The sequence below is a fragment of the Photinus pyralis genome, unplaced genomic scaffold (assembly GCF_008802855.1).
Source record: "Photinus pyralis isolate 1611_PpyrPB1 unplaced genomic scaffold, Ppyr1.3 Ppyr1.4_LG2, whole genome shotgun sequence".
Lineage (NCBI taxonomy): Eukaryota > Metazoa > Arthropoda > Insecta > Coleoptera > Lampyridae > Photinus > Photinus pyralis.
Genome location: NW_022170403.1, coordinates 5235148 through 5244729, shown reverse-complemented (window position 1 = coordinate 5244729; position 9582 = coordinate 5235148). Strand labels below are relative to the sequence as shown.

At 39.3% G+C, this 9582-nt stretch overlaps 2 long non-coding RNA genes across 4 annotated transcripts; both read left to right on the top strand.

Moving 5' to 3' along the window:
* The first annotated feature begins 2160 nt into the window (after positions 1 to 2160).
* On the top strand, positions 2161 to 3763 carry LOC116162726. Of its 3 annotated transcripts, none has more exons than XR_004143594.1 (4): positions 2161 to 2479; positions 2552 to 2847; positions 2904 to 3214; positions 3269 to 3763. It is a non-coding gene; the product is annotated as an uncharacterized LOC116162726 (long non-coding RNA). The 3 variants fall into 3 exon arrangements; XR_004143596.1 differs by having other exon boundaries at positions 2904 to 3218; XR_004143595.1 differs by having other exon boundaries at positions 2536 to 2847.
* A 428-nt stretch (positions 3764 to 4191) lies between these two features.
* LOC116162725 lies at positions 4192 to 5039 on the top strand. The gene is made up of 3 exons (XR_004143593.1): positions 4192 to 4770; positions 4814 to 4930; positions 4986 to 5039. It is a non-coding gene; the product is annotated as an uncharacterized LOC116162725 (long non-coding RNA).
* Positions 5040 to 9582: the final 4543 nt, after the last annotated feature.

The window sequence follows — 9582 nt, the reverse complement described above, 5'->3', positions numbered from 1 at the left end:
TAGTTGCATGAATAACTTGCACAAATGTAGACATGAATGCCTTTTTAGTTGCGCATCAAAAAATGCGTCATGAAAATGCAGCAACAAAAATTGCAGCATCGAAATGCACGAATGGGAACCCCGCTTAATACGTAATTGCGAATATGAAGTGATATTTGCTTTGTATGTGTACCTGCAAAGATTATCAGCACTTCGCCCAGATGTAAATATGGGGATTTCTTGCGAGAGGGGGACAGCTTTCTAATAATAAAGTATCAATACTTCTTTCCCTAGACAATTTGCAAAACCATTCCAAAATAAGAAATCTGTAGAAGAACCAACACATTGTTGTATGCGCTAATAGATGGAGCAAAATAGAGGGATAGCAGGTTTTTAAATAAGGGGACATTTGAAACAAAACTTGGCGTGCTTTTTCCCCTTAAAGGTTGATTCTCACTATACATAACGTTTCCATACCATATCCTTTCCATAACCATTCCGTAAATTATTATATCTATGAAATTGACCTTTAAGTGATATGTGCGTAAGACATTCAGCCGCGCGCTAATACACATTCTCCTTTCCGTTCACATATGGAAGGCGAATGTGTATTAGCGCGCGACTGAATGTCTTACGCACATATCACTTAAAGGTCAATTTCGTAGCTTATAATAATTTACGGAATGGTTATGGAATGGATATGGTATGGAAACGTTATGTATAGTGAGAATCAGCCTTAAGATTGACCGTCTGTAGTATATGTTGTCTGTGCCTATAGTGTCCCTAGAGGTGTTTCGCACTATATTTACATCGAAAGCTAAACGTTAGTTCAGCGGTTCGTCTATAGATGGCGCAGAAACATATACAGGACCACGGTACTCGGCAGTCACTATCTCGAATATACCGCTCTCGTTCGTTCATAAGGCAAAAAGAACTCGCGACCCTGTAGGAGGTCAGAGTAAATGTATAGATTTTGGTTTTTTCAGTAGGCAGGGACGAACGGGGCGGTTTCTTAAAGGGGGGAATGCTTTTCTAACTTTCGAAATTCAAATGCTTAGACTATTGGTATTCTTTTGAATTACGCCAAATAGAATTTTGCACCCACACTGTACACTGTAGGTACCTTGTAGCGCCTTGCGATATGTTGCCCTTAGAGGCCTTAGATCATACATTATACCGGGTGGTGCCTAGGGCAACGCAGCATAGGGATTTCAATGGTAATTTCTTTATAGCCAATTTTTTTTTTGGACAGGTGGGAAAATGCATTACGCACACTCCGGCTGGGAACCCGGAATAGTGTGGGACTCCCCTATAACCCCACCTGAGGCGTCGGCTACTGCGGCCATTAGCCTATAGTTTGCAGAAAACTAATTTTTAAATTGAACTTTATAGTAAATATGCACAACAAACAATTAAACCAGATCACATCAATATACAAAACAACCATAATATAGATATTAAAATTTTAACAAGACATTCAATATTATTACTATCCTCACCATTACCACCATTTTCATTATTTTTATTTTTGACGATCATCTATAGTTTATCAAGCATTCCAATGCACCGCAGGTAGGTAATTGTCCTCTCACACTCTTCCCTTCCCTTAAAATTTTCGGCCCAGTTCCTGTTAATCTTAAAGGTGGCACGCTGAACATCAAACTTCACGCAAGTACAGAGTATATGTTCCACCGTCAATGCTACATTACATCTCTCACATACTGGAGCATTCTCACCTTTCAGCAAGTATCCATGTGTGAGAGCAGTGTGCCCTATCCTCAGCCTGTATAGTTTGGTATGGTTATATCGTCCCACCTTCATGTGGAACAGCGGACCTGGGCTTGGTTTGACCCTTCTAAGCCTAGTTTCCGTCTCCGTCCACGCTTCCCTCCATTTCTCCATCAACTGACTCATCACAATCGACCGTCTTGATCTTTTCGTCGAGTCTGCGAAATCAGTCTCGCCCAATCCCAGTTCATCCAATACCTATACCTCTCCAGATCGTATGCCTAACGGTCTACATGCTCTTAATCGCGCAGTTCTTGTTCTATCTGTAAGTATTTGGTGGTTTGGATGGTTTTCCTGCAGCGATATGTTCAGACAATACTGAGTGATGATCTGCTTTCTTCGCAGAGCCAGCGGGTGAACGTTTGCCTCGACGTGGAGGGAGGGCATCAGTCGGACTTGTTGGAAAAGCTCCAAGTGAGTATCGAATCGCGAGATTCTGAACTTCATCAAGTTCCTTGAGCTGAGTTTTACTACAGGTGGAGTGGACGTTACAGCCGTAGTCGAGCTTTGAAAGTATCAGAGCCTTATAAACGTCAAGAAGCGTTTTTGGATCGGCTCCCCACTTGTGATGTGCGAGTACTCTGATAATGTTTAACAATTTTCGACAAGACGTTACCAGCCCTTCGACATGTCGTTTCCACCTCAGCTCGCTATCGAAAACCAGACCTAAAAATCTGACCTCCTGGGGCACAACTATCATTCGGCCATTCAGGTATAGTACAGGATCGTAGTGTGGCCTGCGAAGCCGACAAAAATGTAATGCCTTAGTTTTTTCTTCTGACAGCTCGAAACCCACTTCCTTCGTGTTCGTAGATATGGAGTCGATCGCGTCTTGGAGTTTGCGCGTCGCACCACCGACAGTTTCATTCGCGCAAGCTATCATTAGGTCGTCCACGTACAGGCGTTTATCGATCTCGTGCGTGACACCTCGTGTAATCTCGTTTATCGCTATTGCGAAAAGCGAACAATTCAACGTCGAACCCTGCGGGACACCGTTCTCCAAGACGCGTTCTTTGGAGTAAACGTCGCCAATCCTAACGGTAAAACTTCGTCCCTCGAGGAACGACCGGACAAATTTGGGTAAGTTTCCACGTAGATCGTATTTGTGCATCTTTTCTATAATTCCGTGTCGCCAGGTCATGTCGTACGCGCCTCTAATGTCGAAGAGAGTTGCTACCAGGTGTTTGCGCTCGTCGAATGCCCGCAGGATATTATCGCCGAGCCCGACAAGATGGTCAGTCGTCGATCGCTCCTTGCGAAACCCGGCCTGATATGGTACCAGCACTCCGCTACTCTCCAAGTAAAACTGGAGTCGCACGTTAACCATTTTTTCGAGCAGCTTTCCCAAACACGACGTCAGGCTGATTGGGCGGTAGTTCTTCGAGAAGAGTGGGTCCTTTCCCGGCTTCGGAATCGGGACCACAATGGCCTTTTTCCATTCCCGGGGGTAAGTATGTGTTTGCCAGCAAACGTTATAATATTTTAATATGATCCTTTTCAGGTCATCGGTGCAATGACGAAGCATCTCATTGTGGATACCATCTTGCGGATTCTCCAATATCGTGTCGTCAGTACCGCGAAGGAAATTGGGATGCCTGGTACGAGACGAGATCGACCAGATATGGCCCCGATCTTCCCCCATACCTCATTCGATGTAGCGTCCGGTGTGATAGTAGACACGTAACGCTGCCAAGACGTTCTTTGGGCATTGAGAATCGCTCGTCGACACTGCTCTCTTCTTTTTAAACTCGACCAAGTTTTCGTTACTAGGACGACGTTTAAATTGCCTCAAGGCCTGTTTTTTAACATTTATTTTTTGTTTTATTTCAGGTGTCCACCACGGAACCCTGCGTTTGATGACACAGGACCTCGATCTTGGGATGCATTCTTCCGCCGCTTTCAAGATGGAGTCGGTAAGTGATTTTACATTTGGGTTTCCCTCGTCGGGAGGAACGAGTTTTTCAGAGAAAGCTTTCCAATCAGCTTGCCATAGCTTGAACTTAGACACTGTCCTAATGGGAAAGTTTCCACCTCCGATCGTGATAACGATTGGATAGTGGTCGCTGTTGAAAAGATCGCTCTCCACCTCCCATTTGAGGTAGGTGTGCATGGTCGGCGTGCATATAGACAAGTCGATCGAGTCGAAAGTGCCCGATCGGACGTCAAAGAAAGTCGATGCGTTCTCGTTTAAGATACTGAGATCTTTGCTTTCTAGCAGTTCCAAGAGCTCTTTACCGCGAGTGGTGAGAGTTAAAGTCTCCGACAAAAATGAACGGTGCTGGAAGCTGGTCGATAATTCTTCCTATTTCTACTACGTCATAATTTGTGTTTGGAAGATATACGTTGCAAAGCGTAAAGCTGTTGTTAAGATCGAGTTTTACAGCCACAATCTGGTAATCTGTGTCGATTCTAATTCGCTTGTATGGAGTGCCTCTCCTTATGGCAATAGCCACTCCACCGCAGGCCCTTCCTGGTGATCGAAAGTCTTTCCGTATGATCTCAAAACCGTTCATGGAAAATTTGCTTCTAGGTTTTAGGTGAGTCTCTTGGAGAGCGATGCACAGCGGTATAAAATAAATAACATTTAGTGTATATGGGGACAAATACAAATACACGACATTGAGCAACGATACTAAACAATTAAGTAAATAAATAAATACAGACATCGATCAAAAAATATCATAGGTTTTATCACAGATTCTATCACTTACTAGATGGTAACCCAGGCCCTCGGGGTTTACCCTTGGGCCACCCCTTTTTCTTTTTACCGCTTTTTGCCTCTTCTAGGCCCTTCATCTACGGACTCAATGCTTGAGGTCGCGGATGACGTCAGAGAGGGTTTGCGTTTTGCACCCCTGGATTCGGCATCCATGGGTATCGGAAGACGAAATTCTACTCCCTCGCGACAGAGATTCGTCATCTATGGGTACCGGAAGACAAAATTCTACTCTATCGTCAGCAGGCCGCGATAGAGACTGTTTCACGTGTGCGATCATCTCTGAGGTAAGTTCCTTCATTTCTTCCCTAATAATCTTTCTGATTTCAGCCACCAACTGTACCTGAGACGGGATAATGTTTTGTTGTGTCGAGCCACCATTGTGCATAGCAACATTAGCATACAAATTATTGGTCGTTACGGTACTACCAATCGTCTTGCTTCCGGGTAAGTTACCCTCCGTGTAACTTTGATTTCTTGAATTTGCAGCTCTTGTTTATAGGTACATTTCACATGACCTGGAGTTTGCAGGGTGATTTCCTTTACAGTTTATACAGCGGCGGTTTTCCACATACACATACTTGAGGACTCTGACACTTTACAGTAGTATGTCCAAATTTCTGTAACAGCGCATCGGTGGAGCATAATATAATGCTATGGGTGGAGGGATATACGGCCTCACTCTTAAAACATAGAAAGCTGCATCTATTTTCGTAGGTAATACGGTAGAATTGAACGTAAGTATAATGTTAGGAGTGTCTACAAGATTTCCACTGACTTTCCTCTTAATCCTTTTCACAGCAATCACATTTGTAGTATAGGCAACCTGACATGTATGCATGTATTGTAGTACCAGTGTACACGCAACAAATAAACCAGTCTTCCTCTAGCACTCATGCCTTACACTTCTATTATTACAACATTCTCATCCTTAAGACCGTCTAGTATTTCTTCTTCACTGCAATTTAAAAAATGACGGCAGTAAATAACACCCTTAGTCTAGAGACGTTTCATGCGGCTTGACTTTCACCATAGAACAACAAACTACTTTCACTTCAAATTCCCCAAATCGACCAATTTGCATCAGTCTCCTTGACTGTTTGTTACTCACCAATTATTAGTTCCCCTAATTATTTCAGAGCAAAAGTCTAAATACGTTTTTTTAGAGAAAAAAATACTGCATCTGTTCATACGATTACTTATAATTTTCTGTTTTTCAAACCCGTAGAAAACCACAAAATAAAAAATTACATTTGTATAAATCAGTGATGCTTTGGAATCTTTTAATAAACTACAAGCGCATCGCATCTAAGTTATCGTTGTTTGACGTCGAACAATTTTCATATTTAATTCTGTTACAACTATCCGACGCGACGCAAGAAACAGCGTCTATGAGGTATTGAGGTAATGTTTTTTTTAGAGATTGTAATGCTGCATCTGCATCAGATACTATTTTGTATTATTTTCCGGAACCAGAGTACATAATCGAAGAAAAAGAAATTGATTTGAGGAAGAATTGCTCTTAAACATATATTCGGATTTTCCGCTGCTGCAGCCGAAGCCTGAAACGATGAATATATATTGTCGTTTTCCTTATGGTTTTGACGGACATTTTGAACATTATTGCACTTGCAGGGATTTAACACTGTTCCTGTTCTTTGAAACTTGCTCACCATTCTGTCTACTGTGGTACTGCTTGAAATCGTTATTACTTGGCGGGCATAAAACAACTTTAACATTATTCCTCTTTCTCTTCAGTTAAATACATGATAAACATTTTGATGATTAACTAATTTATAAAAAGTATAAATTTAGTATACATCAAAGGCAAATAATGAAAAGTTATCGCTGTTTTTTTAGTTAATTCCAAGGCATATCTGATTTATTGTAAAATGAACCTTTTTATTTTGTCGATTTCTACGGTTTTGAAAAACGGAAAATTATGAGCAATAGTATGAACAGATGCAGTATTTTTTTCTCCGAAAAAATCCTGTTTAGACTTTTGCTCTAAAATAATTAGGGGAGCTAGTAATTGACTATAAAGGAATTACCATTGAAATCCTTATGCTGCGTCGCGCTAGGCACCACCCTGTATACTCAGCATTATATGATGCTACATTGCTACGAGTAAAATATGTATAAGATCTGGCTTCATTTTCCGAAAACAAAAACTTACTAAATCATGAGCGGTAAATTCGAATACAGTAGAAACACGCAAAATCCAAGACTGAGACTGGGTCATTGTAAAACGTAATGGCTTTACTATCTATGCAGTAAGTCGGCATTGCTGTTTAATCCTTCATTTGTTTCTCAACGAGATATGTGAAATGTAATAAGTTCGCAATGAGAGCAATCAAAGAGTGAGCAATTAATTTATGATATTACATCCTACTGCATGCGATATATAGTATGAAAATAACCTTCTTGTGTTTGACAATTTACTTAGTATGGCATGTTCCATTAATTACTTTTCTTGCCCTTAGAAATTTACCAAGTCGGTTCCATATTATGCCAATGGCCGAAAAAACAAACGCCACATTTATTTCTAAAGTATTTTAAGGTTTGGATTTAGAGAGTATAGGCAACTGGTGATGCACATGTAATTCAATGGGGCGTGCATTGCCTCTGAACTTCATTCACCATTCCATAAGCAAGGGGTGTATATGATCGGAAAAATATGCATTAGGTAGATAGATGTACAGAGCATAGTTTCCATACAATATAAACTGATATTTTGTCCATTAATATATGTTTAAAAAATCCAGAAAACATGCGTCAAAAGAGTTCATAGTTTAGGAATTAATTGCAAAAATTAGGGAGCATTTTAAGCAATACGAGTGTATGGGATCGGTAGCGTGAATACTTATCTATATTTTGGCAATTCATGTGAAGCTCAAAAGTTTTCATAAAAAAAGTGGTGAATGAAGTTCTGAAAAATGGGCATGTAAACTGGAGAAATGGAAATAAACTACGCAGCTGTGACTAATATCGCGGTCAACAGTGTAGCTTCTTTCTCACAGAGGGTGCCACCAAGAGTTTTATGAAATCAGTAAAAAATACGATAAAGATATGAAATAGGTAAGCGCTTTTATCTTGCGATGGAGTTGTTCTTACTTTTTAACTAGGCTATTACTAGTACTGTGTAATGGGGATAATAAAAGACCAAAAATTTACGAGCAAAAAAAAACTAGCAGGCTATGTAAGTTGCCTATGCTAAATCATTTAGCGATTCTCTTTCAAGGTTGAACGAGCGTGCGTGTAATAGAATTTGCTGACAGCAAGAAAAAGATCGTTCACTGGTTATTTTTATTTTGTCAACTACTTGCTTCGAAATTTATTTGGTTTCTCTTTCCTATTCATTGCAAAAGGTACCTCCTCTACCTATCGTTTTATGAAATAAATAATAGAAATGGGGATAGGTAACATTCCTTTACAACAAATATCAAAATTTTACGTAATTTTTAGAACAAAGGGCTGTTGTATATTGTTGTTGATGTCTGGCAAGATGCGACCTTGTGTGGGTGTTTATTTGTAATGCGATTTGTTTGACCGTCTTCCCTATTCTTTATCTTTGCTGATTGCAGATTAAAATACCGTAATTTATAATCCATACCTTGTTGCAAATTAAATTTTTTGAACTTCAATAGTTCCATTGAATAACGATCTTTATTCAATGATAGTACCTATTACATATTAGTATTAGTTTAGTCAGTTTAGTGTAATGTGTAATAATTGACCCATACAGGGTGATTCAAATTCAAAGGCCACCATGGGGATCTCGGGAACTGTAAGAGATAGGTAGAGGTAGTTTACATTTGACAAAGTTACCCTAGATGGTAACATCATCTATTTTTAATAAGAAATAACGTTAATTCGTAAAAACGCAAGAAACTACTTACGTACGTTACATAAGACAAAGGCAAAAAAGGTATTTTACAAGCATTAAAAAAATTGATGTGTACATTTTTGAAATCAGAAAAAAATTCTCTATCAAATGACACAAAAAGTAAAAATTACTTCCATAAGAAACAAAGTTGATGAAGTTAACCGGAGACGAAACGTCAAACTTCAAATTTAAAAGTAGCATCTTGTAGAGGGAAAAAAGGGGCCATAATAATGTGTCATTTATTATTAAATATCTTTGTAAACAACTATTAACTTCAGTAAAAAACTAATTTACAAAAGACCATCCCTCGAATGTAAGACATGGGGAACAAATGTATATTTAGGTATAAACGGCAAAAAAATTTTAAAAAAATTGTTATACCGTATGTCCCCGGATTGACTTTACAAGAAGAAAAACTTACTATACTTTTTGACAAAAATGCATTCTCCATAAAAGCTTTTGCTTGTTCTAATTCGAAATTTCCCTACCGTTTCAGAGAAAAATACAAAAAAACGAAAATATGGTTGAACTTTTTCCAAGTCCTAAAAGTCAAAACGCGTCTCTACTGTAATAACATTTCGTTAGTTACAAAGTCTTCGTTACCTGTTATTTGAATAGGCACTAGGATCGTTATCAAGTATAACAAACACACTTCGTAATGACATTGAATAAAAACCTCTTTATTCAATGGTAACAATGAAAAAGAATTGAATTTCCAAATCCAAAGGTGTTTTCTTTGAAATGTCGGTGTTTTACCGCACAATCAAGAGTTTTACTGAGGGCCCTTCCAAACAAAAAGCCCCTGTCGCCACTTGTGAACCAATTTTAATTTTGAAAGTCCCCCATGCCAATAATTACGCGATTTTTACTTCATAGGTTACGTTACAAGCGGTTCATTATTCTCCTCAAGTTATGTGTGGTAGAGCGCTAATTATAATTTTGTTAACCTAGCAGTCTGTAAGGAGCCGTGAACGACCTTGCGTTTGTGTTTTGTATCTTCTTGTCGTGTGGATATGCAAATCAAATTGCATTTTTTTTAAAGCTCCCTCTGTGTTGTTTAGGGCCCACTTAAAGAGAGTATAATGATTTAAATATTTGTATAGAAAACTGCTGTATTTACGCTATTCATTATTAGGTACCAGCACATTCTAACGAAAAAAACTTTGTCCTTTACTATGGGTACTTCTCTTTTCAGGCAATCCCAGCCTTAAAG